Source organism: Pristiophorus japonicus, chromosome 7 (assembly GCF_044704955.1).
Source record: "Pristiophorus japonicus isolate sPriJap1 chromosome 7, sPriJap1.hap1, whole genome shotgun sequence".
Classification (NCBI taxonomy): domain Eukaryota; kingdom Metazoa; phylum Chordata; class Chondrichthyes; family Pristiophoridae; genus Pristiophorus; species Pristiophorus japonicus.
In genome coordinates this window covers 107747563-107764530 of record NC_091983.1, presented here as the reverse complement: position 1 = coordinate 107764530, position 16968 = coordinate 107747563, and the positions used below count along the sequence as shown (strand labels likewise).

The following is a 16968-nucleotide window of genomic DNA, read 5'->3' as shown; positions in this document are numbered from 1 at the left end:
CTGCTGAATTTCATCACTGCAAACAGCATTGACTCCGTTTTCAGCTTCTATGCTGGCTGAAGCAAGTGCAGAGTACTGTGCCTCCTTTCACACACTTCATGGATGACGCACTCCAGTGCTCAATCATCAGATCGAACAGAGTTTTTTTTTCAGTCCATAGAATTTATTCAACTGTTACTATCTGAAAGGGTTGAGCATCCAAAACAGCTGAGTGAGTCAGTCAGATTGCTGTGGAATAACAGTGCCCTTTTCACTCACATAGATGCCATCCAGGAATTTATGAATATCCTCCTTCTTCTTCACTGTTGTTGCTTGCTGAATGAGAGCAGCATAGTTGGACAACAATTCAATGTCATTTCCCTCAAGAACAAGCTCGTCCTTCTGGGCCTGGGAAACTATACATGAAACACCTGACTTCATATGGACTCTACAAATATACTTTTCTCCCAAGAAGCTACGGATTTCTACCAGAGATCCAGTCTCCTGAACAACCACATTGATTGGGAAATTAGCATAAACCGATCTCAGCTTGTAACGGAAATCTACTGTGACTCCCTTGATCGTGTTCTGTACATGACTGGAGATTGTCCGCACAGTGGCCAGCTCTTTTCTGTTACCACCCGCCCCCCCAATTGTCAACTCGAAGCTTCTTTTTCTTGGTGCCAAGAAGACTGAGTTCCAGGTTGATGTGGTTAAATTCTCTGCGCAATGTTTCTCAGGGCCCCTTTACAATGACAGTTCGGCCTTTGCTCTGGTAGCCTCTGTTTTACAGCAATATTGTAGTACTATTCCCTAACCTGCACTCCGTGCAAAAATGCAGCATTTTAAATGCCTGATGAATCAATTTAAACTCTGCTCTAAACAACTCCGGTGCTCCATTGGAGAGTGCTGTTTCTGCCAGAGGATAGCACAATTACACATATTGCTAAACAGCGTTGGTCGATATTTTCTACTTCTGTGCTCACCCTGCAATTTTCCACCCATTCATTTTCATGGACAGAAAATTGCATGCCGGGATGTACAGAATGGTAAAATCTTCCCTAGCAATATCAGGCATCAGCACATAAGATGAAAATGTTCCCAAAGCACTTTAATGAATCACAGTTAACTGTCGGACAGTGAATAACAGCAACCTTTAGGCTTATATAACTATGAGAATATGCTTAAACTACAGAAACTGGAGCAGGCTTACTTAACATTTCAGACTAAATTGGGCTATTTGTGGAATTCTTTTGTTCTGTGAGCACAACATAGGGAACTCTTGCAGATGTGTCTGCTTTTGAAGATGGTGTTTGTTCCACCAAGGGACTTGTAGATTGTCCACCTCATAGCCAAGACATTGAAAGTTGTTAATTTCTCCCCAAGGAAAGATGAAGCCAAAATAACCCTTCCTTATCACATTATCACTCAGGGTTGAGAAATTTTAGATATTAGGAGAGACTAGAGAAACTGGGATTACATTCATTAGAACAAGAGAAGGTTAAGAGGAGATGTGATGGAGGGGATTTGATATGGCAAATGGGGAAATCTATTTCCACTCACTAGTGCATCAGTAACTTGAGGGCATAAATTTAAGATCATCATTAGAAGAACAACGGGAGAGCATGGGAGAAGGCTCTTTACACTGAAGGTTGTTATGACATGGAGGGGGTTAAATTGGACAAATCCCCAAAATCCCCTAAAGTCATGCTGCCTGCTGTTTTAAATGATTGCTGCGTGCAGCCAGCGCTAACCGTGCTGTTCATTGGCTGCACGCATCAGCAGGGGGGCTAATATCATGGGTAACTAGCGTTACGTAAAGGCATCCTGCACCTGGAGTACTGCATGCAGTTTTGGTCTCCGTATTTAAGGAAGAATATACTTGCATTGGAGGCTGTTCAGAGAATGTTCACTAGGTTGATTCTGGAGATGAAGGGATTGACTTATGAGGATAGGCTGAGTAGGTTGGGACTATACTCATTGGAGTTCAGAAGAATGAGAGGTGATCTCATTGAAACATATAAGATAATGAGAGGGCTCTACCTCACTGTCACTTCTTTCGACCCCTCCACTGTCTCTAAATTGACAGACTGCTTGTCCGACATCCAGTACTGGATGAGCAGAAATGTTCTCCAATTAAATATTGGGAAGACATTGTTTTTGGTCCCTGCCACAAACTGCGTTCCCTAGCCATCGATTCCATCCCTCTCCCTAGCATCTGTCTGAGGCTGAACCAGACTGTTTGCAAATTAAGTGTCATATTTGACCCTGAAATGAGCTACCGGCCACATATCCGCAACATTAACCAAAACCGCCTATTTCCACCTCCATAACATTGCCCGCCTTTGCCTCAGCTCATTTGTTGCTGAAACCCTCATCCATGCCTTTGTTACCTCTAGACTTGACGACACCAACGTACTCTTGGTTGGCCTCCCATATTATACCCTATGTAAACTTGAGTTCATCCAAAATTCGGCAGCCCGTGTCCTAACTCACACCGGCAGCCTCGCAACCACCTAAGATGTCTGCGCTCCCCACATTCTGTCCTCTTGAGCATCCCTGATTATAACTGCTCAATCATTGGTGACCGTGTCTTCAGTTGCCTGGGCCTTAAGCTCTGTAACTCCCTTCCTAAACCGCTCAGCCTCTCTACCTCTCTTTCCTCCTTTAATACGCTCCTTAAAACCTATCAGTTTGACCAAGTTTTTGGTCAAATGCCGTAATTTCTTTTTATATGGCTCAGTGTCAAATTTATTTGTTTGTCTTATAACATTCCTGTGAAGCGCTGTGGAACGTTTTACGATATTAAAGGCGCTATATAAATACAAGTTTTTGTTGTTGATTGATTTCTACGAGCAGTGGCTGAGTTTGTATAAGTGTTTGGTTTCTAGACTTACTTAAAGTTGCCTAAAGTCTACAAGGAGTGGTATGACACGTGCTCAAGGGTTTGGTGCTGAAATACAAGGGCCCTGCTCAGACCAGTTGCTCCCAGACATGGATGCAATAATTTAATTCCCCCTTGGCCTGCAGCATTACAGGGAGAATGAGAGGAGGCGACACAGAACAGGACAAGCTACTGGAAGAGGCAGGAGGAGGAGGGGAGAGGGGAAAGGGCTCTCAGCAGATGGCCATATCCATCCAGGGTCTTCAGGGAGTAATTCTCCGACCTTAACCTCAGAGAGGAACAGTGTGTGCAATGTTTCTGTTTTACTAAGGAGGTGCTCACAGAAATCTACCACCTGTTGGGCAAGGATAGCATTGCCAGTGATTTTTTTTTTTTAATCCAATTTCGTTCCAGATCAACTCTAACGCCAAAGATCACTTTGCGCCAATGTGTTTGATTTTAGGCCAAAAGGCCGAGAGGCGAAGTTGCACCGTTCCTGGAAATATTGCAATACCAGGTCGGTGCATGGAGTGGATGGGGCATGCCCCTGATCCAGCTCCCTGTCCAAAAATCAATTCAATATCATGTCCCCATAGGGGATATTAAACTGATAAGAACAGATACTACACTTGATCTTAGCCAAAAGGCCGAGAAGCGATTGCCAGTGATTATAAAGGTGACCGTGGCCTTAGAATTCTTTGTGTCGAGCTCCTTCCAGGCTGGAGCAGGCAACATCTTCCAGTTTGTCATCCACTCCTGTGTAAGGGAGGTGAGTGAGGCTCTGTATGCCAGGAGAGCTGAATACTTTTCCTACTCTATTGCCAGAGAGAGCAGGTGGAGCTCACGTAGCTTCACCAGGATAGTGGGCTTCCCCATAGTGCAGGGGGCCATTGACTGCACAACCGTCGCTTTACCGGCGCAACTCAATTCAGAGATGTACCGCAACTGGCAAGGATTCCATTCCTTAATGTCCAGCTGGTGTGCGGCCATACTCACCATGCAAATTAATGCTCGGTATCCTGGCAGCAGTCATGATGCCTTAATTCTGCGGCAGTCCGCTGTACTATCAGTCTTTGAGCCACCACGACAAACCAGACGGTGGCTACTAGGCAACAAGGGCTATCCACTGATCAATTAGCTCATGATTTCGCTGCACTATCCAACCACAGGTGTGCAGCATACATATAACAAAAGCCAGGCTGCCACAGGGAATCTGACAGAGCAGACCACTGGTGTCCTTAAGCAATGCTTCCGATGCCTGGACTGCTCTGGAGGAGCCCTGCAGTACTCAGCAAAGTGCGCCTCAACATTCCACATGATCTGCTGTAAGTCCCACAATGTCACCATCATGAGGGCACAGCCCTTGACACTATGCATAAGGTGATGAGCTGAGGATGAGGAAGAAGTGGAAAAGGAGGAGGAGATGAGGGGATTGATTTGTGAGGAAAGGTTGAATAGGTTGGGCCTCTAGTCATGAGAGGTGATCTTATAAGATTACGAGGGGGCTTGACAAGGTGGATGCAGAGAGGATGTTTCCACTGATAGAGGAGACTAGAACTAGGGGCATAATCTTAAAATAAGGGGCCTCCCATTTAAAACTGAGATGAAGAGGAATTTCTTCTCTCAGAGGGTTGTAAATCTGTGGAATTCGCTGCCTCAGAGAGCTGTGGAAGCTGGGTCATTAAATAAATTTAAGACAGAGATAGACAGTGTCATGTATTCAACCAGAATTGTAACCCATGTATAAACTGACCTAAGTTGTACACTATGAGAACAATGACCACTAGGTGGTGAACTTTTGGGAGACACTCCTAACCTGGACCTTCGGGTATAAAAGGGGAAGCTCCACCCACCTTCATCACCTGAGTGCTATGGAATAAAGGACAGGTCGCAGACTGACCTTCTCTTAAGTATGGGCCTCGTGTGCATTTATACTGTATAGTAAGGACGTATCAATGGCTATGAGAAACTGGGATTTATACCACGTGAGCATGGCCACGAGCAGAACAGACGAGAGATTAGGAAAAGGGGAGGTGCAAAGAGACCTGGGTGTCATGGTACATCAGTCATTGAAGGTTGGCATGCAGGTGCAGCAGGCGGTTAAGAAAGCAAATGGCATGTTGGCCTTCATAGCAAGGGGATTTGAGTACAGGGGCAGGGAGGTGTTGCTACAGTTGTACAGGGCATTGGTGAGGCCACACCTGGAGTATTGTGTACAGTTTTGGTCTCCTAACCTGAGGAAGGACATTCTTGCTATTGAGGGAGTGCAGCGAAGGTTCACCAGACTGATTCCCGGGATGGCGGGACTGACCTATCAAGAAAGACTGGATCAACTGGGCTTGTATTCACTGGAGTTCAGAAGAATGAGAGGGGACCTCATAGAAACATATAAAATTCTGACGGGGTTAGACAGGTTAGATGCAGGAAGAATGTTCCCAATGTTGGGGAAGTCCAGAACCAGGGGTCACAGTCTAAGGATAAGGGGTAAGCCATTTAGGACCGAGATGCGGAGGAACTTCTTCACCCAGAGAGTGGTGAACCTGTGGAATTCTCTACCACAGAAAGTTGTTGAGGCCAATTCACTAAATATATTCAAAAAGGAGTTAGATGAGGTCCTTACTGCTAGGGGGATCAAGGGGTATGGCGAGAAAGCAGGAATGGGGTACTGAAGTTGAATGTTCAGCCATGAACTCATTGAATGGCGGTGCAGGCTAGAAGGGCCGAATGGCCTACTCCTGCACCTATTTTCTATGTTTCTATGTTTCTATGTTAAGGAATGGTTGGGACAGAGAATCAACATTGTTAAAGCAGCACGCAGTTCTCCAGGCAGACAAGGGCAATTTGGCATGCCCCAACATGTAGTCGAGCCCAGAGGGGGAGTTCGACAGAGACAATGGCTAGCTAAACGGCGATTCACTCCATTGCAAGGGACAATGCGGCCAGTAATGGGGCCATCAACACCTGTTAATGGCGCACTTAAGGACAGTCACAGAGGCAGAGACGATCAACTGGCAAGGGACCTTTTGTTTCCAACAACAGCTCATGTTGGAGGTGTGGAGGCACACACTCAGCCGGAGTTTGCAGAGATGAGCAAAATACCTGCAGAAATTGCAGAAATGAACACTGGGGGAAATCACTGGAAGCTGAAGTTCAGGGAGTTCATGTGGAGCACGTATACAGTTCATACACCAGGATGCCACCGATAATGATGAAAGTGCACCTCAATGGCATCCCAGTATCAATGGAGCTAGACACGGGAGCCAGCCAGTCCCTGATGAGTATCAAACAGTTGGAAAAGTTGTGGGCATCCAAGGCCAGGAGGCCAAAATTATCGGCGATTGACGCACAGCTATGGACTTACACAAAGGAGATCATTCCGGTGCTAGGCAGCGCCACGGTAGTCGTGACCCGCAAAGATTCGGAGAACAGGTTGACACTCTGGATTGTCCCAGGGGACGGTCCCGCACTACTGGGGAGGAGTTGGCTTGCTGTCATGAACTGGAAATGGGGACTGGGCAGCCACGTACGGGGCATGCCCTGAGGAATTTAAACCATTTCACAGGCGCAGGGATGAACACTCGATTCAGGCCGATTGCCTACTGTGGGGAAACCGCGTAGTCATGCCCCAGATGGGCAGAGAGATGTTCATCAGAGAACTCCACAATGAGCACCCGGGCATTGTCATGATGAAAGCAATTGCCAGGTCATACGTATGGTGGCCAGGGATAGACGCAGATCTGGAACTTTGTGTTCGCAGGTGCAACACGTGTGCCCAGCTGGGCAATGCGCCCAGGGAAGCCCCCCTTAGCCCCTGGTCCTGGCCCGCCAAGCCTTGGTCACGCATCCATGTGGACTACGCAGGTTCTTTCATGGGAAAAATGTTTTTGGTTGTAGTAGGCGCTTACTCCAAATGCATCGAGTGTGACATTTTAAATTCAAGCACATCCTCTGCCACAGTAGAAAGTCTACGAGCAATGTTTGCCGCCCACGGTCTACCAGATATCTTGGTCAGCAACAATGGCCCGTGCTTCACAAGCACTGAATTCCAGGACTTCATGGCAGGCAATGGAATTAACCATGTCAGAACGGCACCGTTCAAGCCAGCCTCAAACTGCCAGGCAGAACGAACAGTGCAGATAATCAAACAGGGGATGCTCAGAATCCAAGGGGGTTCCCTACAAAGACACTTATCACGCTTCCTGTTGGCCTACAGATCCCGACCACACTCGCTCACAGGGGTTCCACCCGCAGAGCTGCTAATGAAAAGGACGCTCAAAACCAGGTTATCCCTTATACACCCCACCATGAAAGAAATTGTCGCGAGCAGGCGCCAGTCACAATGTAACTACCATGACAGGAATGCGAAGGCGCGATGTATTGATGTAAATTACCCTGTTTTTGTCCTTAATTACGCTGCAGGGCCCAAATGGCTTGCAGACACTGTGATTGCCAAAGAGGGTAATAGGGTTTTGGTAGTTAAACTTACCAATAGACAAATCTGACGCAAACACGTGGATCAAACAAAAAGGAGGTTCAGCAACCCCAAAGAAGAAGCAGAGGAAGAACACGATATAGAGTTCACTCCACCACAGGTGACTGAACACCAGAACCAAAGGGAGGAGAGCCCAGTCACTGTGGGCAGTCCAGACAGGCCTGAGGCACCGCAAACAGCAGACACTCAGGCCAGCGCCCAACAACCAGAGCCCCAACTCAGGCGCTCTACAGGGGTGCGTAAACCACCAGAGAGACTTAACCTGTGATCCCAATAAGACTTTGGCGGGGGGAGGTGATGTCATGTATTCAACCAGCATTGTAACCCATGTATAATCTAACCTAAGTTGTACACTGTGAGAACAATGACCACTAGGTGGTGAACTTTTGGGAGACACTCCTAACCTGGACCTTCGGGTATAAAAGGGGAAGCTCCACCCACCTTCATCACTTGAGTGCTATGGAATAAAGGACAGGTCGCAGACTGACCTTCTCTTAAGTATGGGCCTCGTGTGCATTTATACTGTATAGTAAGGACGTATCAATGGCTATGAGAAACTGGGATTTATACCACGTGAGCATGGCCACGAGCAGAACAGACGAGAGGTACTGTGTTAAGGAATGGTTGGGACAGAGAATCAACATTGTTAAAGCAGCACGCAGTTCTCCAGGCAGACAAGGGCAATTTGGCATGCCCCAACATGTAGTCGAGCCCAGAGGGGGTGTTCGACAGAGACAATGGCTAGCTAAACGGCGATTCACTCCATTGCAAGGGACAATGCGGCCAGTAATGGGGCCATCAACACCTGTTAATGGCGCACTTAAGGACAGTCACAGAGGCAGAGACGATCAACTGGCAAGGGACCTTTTGTTTCCAACAACAGCTCATGTTGGAGGTGTGGAGGCACACACTCAGCCGGAGTTTGCAGAGATGAGCAAAATACCTGCAGAAATTGCAGAAATGAACACTGGGGGAAATCACTGGAAGCTGAAGTTCAGGGAGTTCATGTGGAGCACGTATACAGTTCATACACCAGGATGCCACCGATAATGATGAAAGTGCACCTCAATGGCATCCCAGTATCAATGGAGCTAGACACGGGAGCCAGCCAGTCCCTGATGAGTATCAAACAGTTGGAAAAGTTGTGGGCATCCAAGGCCAGGAGGCCAAAATTATCGGCGATTGACGCACAGCTATGGACTTACACAAAGGAGATCATTCCGGTGCTAGGCAGCGCCACGGTAGTCGTGACCCGCAAAGATTCGGAGAACAGGTTGACACTCTGGATTGTCCCAGGGGACGGTCCCGCACTACTGGGGAGGAGTTGGCTTGCTGTCATGAACTGGAAATGGGGACTGGGCAGCCACGTACGGGGCATGCCCTGAGGAATTTAAACCATTTCACAGGCGCAGGGATGAACACTCGATTCAGGCCGATTGCCTACTGTGGGGAAACCGCGTAGTCATGCCCCAGATGGGCAGAGAGATGTTCATCAGAGAACTCCACAATGAGCACCCGGGCATTGTCATGATGAAAGCAATTGCCAGGTCATACGTATGGTGGCCAGGGATAGACGCAGATCTGGAACTTTGTGTTCGCAGGTGCAACACGTGTGCCCAGCTGGGCAATGCGCCCAGGGAAGCCCCCCTTAGCCCCTGGTCCTGGCCCGCCAAGCCTTGGTCACGCATCCATGTGGACTACGCAGGTTCTTTCATGGGAAAAATGTTTTTGGTTGTAGTAGGCGCTTACTCCAAATGCATCGAGTGTGACATTTTAAATTCAAGCACATCCTCTGCCACAGTAGAAAGTCTACGAGCAATGTTTGCCGCCCACGGTCTACCAGATATCTTGGTCAGCAACAATGGCCCGTGCTTCACAAGCACTGAATTCCAGGACTTCATGGCAGGCAATGGAATTAACCATGTCAGAACGGCACCGTTCAAGCCAGCCTCAAACTGCCAGGCAGAACGAACAGTGCAGATAATCAAACAGGGGATGCTCAGAATCCAAGGGGGTTCCCTACAAAGACACTTATCACGCTTCCTGTTGGCCTACAGATCCCGACCACACTCGCTCACAGGGGTTCCACCCGCAGAGCTGCTAATGAAAAGGACGCTCAAAACCAGGTTATCCCTTATACACCCCACCATGAAAGAAATTGTCGCGAGCAGGCGCCAGTCACAATGTAACTACCATGACAGGAATGCGAAGGCGCGATGTATTGATGTAAATTACCCTGTTTTTGTCCTTAATTACGCTGCAGGGCCCAAATGGCTTGCAGACACTGTGATTGCCAAAGAGGGTAATAGGGTTTTGGTAGTTAAACTTACCAATAGACAAATCTGACGCAAACACGTGGATCAAACAAAAAGGAGGTTCAGCAACCCCAAAGAAGAAGCAGAGGAAGAACACGATATAGAGTTCACTCCACCACAGGTGACTGAACACCAGAACCAAAGGGAGGAGAGCCCAGTCACTGTGGGCAGTCCAGACAGGCCTGAGGCACCGCAAACAGCAGACACTCAGGCCAGCGCCCAACAACCAGAGCCCCAACTCAGGCGCTCTACAGGGGTGCGTAAACCACCAGAGAGACTTAACCTGTGATCCCAATAAGACTTTGGCGGGGGGAGGTGATGTCATGTATTCAACCAGCATTGTAACCCATGTATAATCTAACCTAAGTTGTACACTGTGAGAACAATGACCACTAGGTGGTGAACTTTTGGGAGACACTCCTAACCTGGACCTTCGGGTATAAAAGGGGAAGCTCCACCCACCTTCATCACTTGAGTGCTATGGAATAAAGGACAGGTCGCAGACTGACCTTCTCTTAAGTATGGGCCTCGTGTGCATTTATACTGTATAGTAAGGACGTATCAATGGCTATGAGAAACTGGGATTTATACCACGTGAGCATGGCCACGAGCAGAACAGACGAGAGGTACTGTGTTAAGGAATGGTTGGGACAGAGAATCAACATTGTTAAAGCAGCACGCAGTTCTCCAGGCAGACAAGGGCAATTTGGCATGCCCCAACATGTAGTCGAGCCCAGAGGGGGTGTTCGACAGAGACAATGGCTAGCTAAACGGCGATTCACTCCATTGCAAGGGACAATGCGGCCAGTAATGGGGCCATCAACACCTGTTAATGGCGCACTTAAGGACAGTCACAGAGGCAGAGACGATCAACTGGCAAGGGACCTTTTGTTTCCAACAACAGCTCATGTTGGAGGTGTGGAGGCACACACTCAGCCGGAGTTTGCAGAGATGAGCAAAATACCTGCAGAAATTGCAGAAATGAACACTGGGGGAAATCACTGGAAGCTGAAGTTCAGGGAGTTCATGTGGAGCACGTATACAGTTCATACACCAGGATGCCACCGATAATGATGAAAGTGCACCTCAATGGCATCCCAGTATCAATGGAGCTAGACACGGGAGCCAGCCAGTCCCTGATGAGTATCAAACAGTTGGAAAAGTTGTGGGCATCCAAGGCCAGGAGGCCAAAATTATCGGCGATTGACGCACAGCTATGGACTTACACAAAGGAGATCATTCCGGTGCTAGGCAGCGCCACGGTAGTCGTGACCCGCAAAGATTCGGAGAACAGGTTGACACTCTGGATTGTCCCGGGGGACAGTCCCGCACTACTGGGGAGGAGTTGGCTTGCTGTCATGAACTGGAAATGGGGACTGGGCAGCCACGTACGGGGCATGCCCTGAGGAATTTAAACCATTTCACAGGCGCAGGGATGAACACTCGATTCAGGCCGATTGCCTACTGTGGGGAAACCGCGTAGTCATGCCCCAGATGGGCAGAGAGATGTTCATCAGAGAACTCCACAATGAGCACCCGGGCATTGTCATGATGAAAGCAATTGCCAGGTCATACGTATGGTGGCCAGGGATAGACGCAGATCTGGAACTTTGTGTTCGCAGGTGCAACACGTGTGCCCAGCTGGGCAATGCGCCCAGGGAAGCCCCCCTTAGCCCCTGGTCCTGGCCCGCCAAGCCTTGGTCACGCATCCATGTGGACTACGCAGGTTCTTTCATGGGAAAAATGTTTTTGGTTGTAGTAGGCGCTTACTCCAAATGCATCGAGTGTGACATTTTAAATTCAAGCACATCCTCTGCCACAGTAGAAAGTCTACGAGCAATGTTTGCCGCCCACGGTCTACCAGATATCTTGGTCAGCAACAATGGCCCGTGCTTCACAAGCACTGAATTCCAGGACTTCATGGCAGGCAATGGAATTAACTATGTCAGAACGGCACCGTTCAAGCCAGCCTCAAACTGCCAGGCAGAACGAACAGTGCAGATAATCAAACAGGGGATGCTCAGAATCCAAGGGGGTTCCCTACAAAGACACTTATCACGCTTCCTGTTGGCCTACAGATCCCGACCACACTCGCTCACAGGGGTTCCACCCGCAGAGCTGCTAATGAAAAGGACGCTCAAAACCAGGTTATCCCTTATACACCCCACCATGAAAGAAATTGTCGCGAGCAGGCGCCAGTCACAATGTAACTACCATGACAGGAATGCGAAGGCGCGATGTATTGATGTAAATTACCCTGTTTTTGTCCTTAATTACGCTGCAGGGCCCAAATGGCTTGCAGACACTGTGATTGCCAAAGAGGGTAATAGGGTTTTGGTAGTTAAACTTACCAATAGACAAATCTGACGCAAACACGTGGATCAAACAAAAAGGAGGTTCAGCAACCCCAAAGAAGAAGCAGAGGAAGAACACGATATAGAGTTCACTCCACCACAGGTGACTGAACACCAGAACCAAAGGGAGGAGAGCCCAGTCACTGTGGGCAGTCCAGACAGGCCTGAGGCACCGCAAACAGCAGACACTCAGGCCAGCGCCCAACAACCAGAGCCCCAACTCAGGCGCTCTACAGGGGTGCGTAAACCACCAGAGAGACTTAACCTGTGATCCCAATAAGACTTTGGCGGGGGGAGGTGATGTCATGTATTCAACCAGCATTGTAACCCATGTATAATCTAACCTAAGTTGTACACTGTGAGAACAATGACCACTAGGTGGTGAACTTTTGGGAGACACTCCTAACCTGGACCTTCGGGTATAAAAGGGGAAGCTCCACCCACCTTCATCACTTGAGTGCTATGGAATAAAGGACAGGTCGCAGACTGACCTTCTCTTAAGTATGGGCCTCGTGTGCATTTATACTGTATAGTAAGGACGTATCAATGGCTATGAGAAACTGGGATTTATACCACGTGAGCATGGCCACGAGCAGAACAGACGAGAGGTACTGTGTTAAGGAATGGTTGGGACAGAGAATCAACATTGTTAAAGCAGCACGCAGTTCTCCAGGCAGACAAGGGCAATTTGGCATGCCCCAACATGTAGTCGAGCCCAGAGGGGGTGTTCGACAGAGACAATGGCTAGCTAAACGGCGATTCACTCCATTGCAAGGGACAATGCGGCCAGTAATGGGGCCATCAACACCTGTTAATGGCGCACTTAAGGACAGTCACAGAGGCAGAGACGATCAACTGGCAAGGGACCTTTTGTTTCCAACAACAGCTCATGTTGGAGGTGTGGAGGCACACACTCAGCCGGAGTTTGCAGAGATGAGCAAAATACCTGCAGAAATTGCAGAAATGAACACTGGGGGAAATCACTGGAAGCTGAAGTTCAGGGAGTTCATGTGGAGCACGTATACAGTTCATACACCAGGATGCCACCGATAATGATGAAAGTGCACCTCAATGGCATCCCAGTATCAATGGAGCTAGACACGGGAGCCAGCCAGTCCCTGATGAGTATCAAACAGTTGGAAAAGTTGTGGGCATCCAAGGCCAGGAGGCCAAAATTATCGGCGATTGACGCACAGCTATGGACTTACACAAAGGAGATCATTCCGGTGCTAGGCAGCGCCACGGTAGTCGTGACCCGCAAAGATTCGGAGAACAGGTTGACACTCTGGATTGTCCCGGGGGACAGTCCCGCACTACTGGGGAGGAGTTGGCTTGCTGTCATGAACTGGAAATGGGGACTGGGCAGCCACGTACGGGGCATGCCCTGAGGAATTTAAACCATTTCACAGGCGCAGGGATGAACACTCGATTCAGGCCGATTGCCTACTGTGGGGAAACCGCGTAGTCATGCCCCAGATGGGCAGAGAGATGTTCATCAGAGAACTCCACAATGAGCACCCGGGCATTGTCATGATGAAAGCAATTGCCAGGTCATACGTATGGTGGCCAGGGATAGACGCAGATCTGGAACTTTGTGTTCGCAGGTGCAACACGTGTGCCCAGCTGGGCAATGCGCCCAGGGAAGCCCCCCTTAGCCCCTGGTCCTGGCCCGCCAAGCCTTGGTCACGCATCCATGTGGACTACGCAGGTTCTTTCATGGGAAAAATGTTTTTGGTTGTAGTAGGCGCTTACTCCAAATGCATCGAGTGTGACATTTTAAATTCAAGCACATCCTCTGCCACAGTAGAAAGTCTACGAGCAATGTTTGCCGCCCACGGTCTACCAGATATCTTGGTCAGCAACAATGGCCCGTGCTTCACAAGCACTGAATTCCAGGACTTCATGGCAGGCAATGGAATTAACCATGTCAGAACGGCACCGTTCAAGCCAGCCTCAAACTGCCAGGCAGAACGAACAGTGCAGATAATCAAACAGGGGATGCTCAGAATCCAAGGGGGTTCCCTACAAAGACACTTATCACGCTTCCTGTTGGCCTACAGATCCCGACCACACTCGCTCACAGAGAGACTTAACCTGTGATCCCAATAAGACTTTGGCGGGGGGAGGTGATGTCATGTATTCAACCAGCATTGTAACCCATGTATAATCTAACCTAAGTTGTACACTGTGAGAACAATGACCACTAGGTGGTGAACTTTTGGGAGACACTCCTAACCTGGACCTGCAGGTATAAAAGGGGAAGCTCCACCCACCTTCATCACTTGAGTGCTATGGAATAAAGGACAGGTCACAGACTGACCTTCTCTCAAGCATGGGCCTCGTGTGCATTTATACTATATAGTAAGGACGTATCAGACAGATTCTTAACTGATAAGGGAATAAGGGGCTATGGGGAGCGGGCAGGGAAGTGGACCTGAGTCCATGATCAGATCAGCCATGATCGTATTAAATGGCGGAGCAAGCTCGAGGGGTCGTATGGCCTACTCCTGCTCCTATTTCTCATCTTCTTATGTTCTAAGCAGAAGAGGAAGAAGCAGAAGGGAGGAGGCAACCCAGACAGTCCCTTTCTGCCCGAGCTGTCCATGATTGAGTCATCCAAATGTGGTTCCAGTCAAGGCCACCGCAATTCCCCATTCAACCTTAGTCCCACATCTTACCTTCTCTCTGTTACTGACCATCACAGCATCCTCTTAGTTAAAATGCTACAATAAAAGCAGTCACAAAACAAAAGAAATAGGAGCAGGAGTAGGCCACCTGGCCCCTCGAGCCTGCTCCGCCATTTAGTAAGATCATGGCTGATCCGATCATGGACTCAGCTCCACTTCCCTGCCCATTCTCCATAACCCTTTATTCCCTTATCGCTTAAAAATCTGTCTATCTCCGCCTTAAATATTTTCAATGACCCAGCCTCCACAACTCTCTGGGGCAGAGAATTCCACAGATTTACAACCCTCTGAGAGAAGAAATTACTCCTCATCTCAGTTTTAAAAAGGCGGCCCCTTATTCTGAGACTATGTCCCCTAGTTTTAGTTTCTCCTATGAGTGGAAATATCCTCTCTGCATCCACCTTGTCGAGCCCCCTCATTATCTCATATGTTTTGATAAGATCACCTCTCATTCTTCAAGGACAGTCAGCATCGATTTTTTAAGGGAAGGTCGTGTCTGACTAACTTGATTGAATTTTTTTAGGAGGTAACAAGGAGGATCGATGAGGGTACTGTGCTTCATATGGTGTATATGAATTGTAGCAAGGCTTTTTATAAGGTCCATGGGCAAAGTGGCAAGTTGGATCCAAAATTGGCTCAGAGGCAGGAAGCAAAGGGTAATGGTCGATGGGTGTTTTTGTGACTGGAAGGCTGTTTACGCGGGGCTTCAGGTCCTTTGCTGTTTGCGGTATGTATATCAATGATTTCGACCTGAATGTAGGGGATATGATTAAGAAGTTTGCAGGTGATACAAAAATTGGCCATGTGGTTGATAATGAAAAAGAAAGCTGTAGACTGCAGAAAGATATCAATGGACTGGTCGGGTGGGCAGAACAGTGGCAAATGGAATTCAATCCAGAGAAGTGTGAGGTAATGCATTTAGGGAGGGCTAACAAGGCAAGAGAATACACAATAAAATGTAGGACACTGAGAAGTGTAGAGGAACAGAGGGACCTTGCATTGCATGTCCACAGATAGTTGAAGGTAGCAGGACAGGTAGATAAGGTGGATAAGAAGGCATATGGGATACTTGCATTTATTAGCCGTGGCATAGAATATAAAAGCAGGGGGGTTATGCTTGAACTGTATAAAACACTAGTTAGGCCACAGCTAGAGTACTGCATGCAGTTCTGGCCACCACATTACAGGAATGATGTGATTACACTAGAGAGGGTACAGAGGAAATTTACAAGGATATTGCCTGGACTGGAGAATTTGAGCTATGAGGAAAGATTGGATAGGTTGGGATTATTTTCTTTGGAACAGAGGAGGCTGAGGGGAGACCTAATTGAGGTGAATAAAATTATGAGTGACCTAGATAGGGTGGATAGGAAGGACCTATTTCCATTAGCAGAGGGGTCAATAGCAATGGGCATAGATTTAAAGTAATTGGTATGAGGTTTAGAGGGGACTTGAGGAGAATTTTTTTCACCCAGAGGGTGTTGGGGGTCTGGAACTCACTGCCTGAAAGGATGGTAGAGGCAGAAACTCTCACCACATTTAAAAAGTGCTTGGATATGCACTTGAAGTGCCAAGGCTTCGGACCAAGAGCTAGAAAGTGGGATTCGGCTGGATAGCTCTTTGTTTGTGATGTAAATTTCTATGATTCTATGATTCTATACTGATAGTCTTCGTGGCTCTGGATCCTACTTGGTGTGTGTCTGAGAGTTGACCCAGTCAGTAACTGAGCCCAGGGGCAATCCCCTGTCTGCAATCCCCCATCAGAGAAATCATCTCTTCCCCTTTCTGTTCCTTGCTATGATCCATGCACAAATCAGGAAACACACAGTAAGTTTGTTCAATTTCATTCCACCTTTATTTCCAGATATTAAATTTCTAACATTTCAGTCATTGAAACATCATGATGCTTTGTCCATCACAATATATAGACTCTCCACCCCACCCAAGACCATGTGATCTCCTTGGAGAGGCGAAAAACCAGATATAAAAACCCAGGCCAATATGGGAAAAATAAATCTGGGAAATTCATCTCTGACCCCCTTCGGCGATCGAAACTAGTCCAGGAGATCATGCTAGCCTGATAAGTCCATGCACTCCAAGTCAACTATCTCCAGTCCAGTGCTGTACCCGCAGCCACAACCCCAACATTCTGGTCAGCGGTTTGTCTGGATTTCCCATTTCAGTGTCATTCCAGCTTAAATGGAAACTGTTCCCAAACCTGGTTAGTCACCAGCAGTGTGTGCAGCATGCCCGAATG

At 48.1% G+C, this 16968-nt stretch overlaps 2 pseudogenes; both read right to left on the bottom strand.

Moving 5' to 3' along the window:
- Positions 1 to 216: 216 nt before the first annotated feature.
- LOC139266605 (large ribosomal subunit protein uL6 pseudogene) lies at positions 217 to 3853 on the bottom strand (annotated as a pseudogene).
- Positions 3344 to 3522, bottom strand: LOC139267672 (U2 spliceosomal RNA; annotated as a pseudogene).
- Positions 3854 to 16968: the final 13115 nt, after the last annotated feature.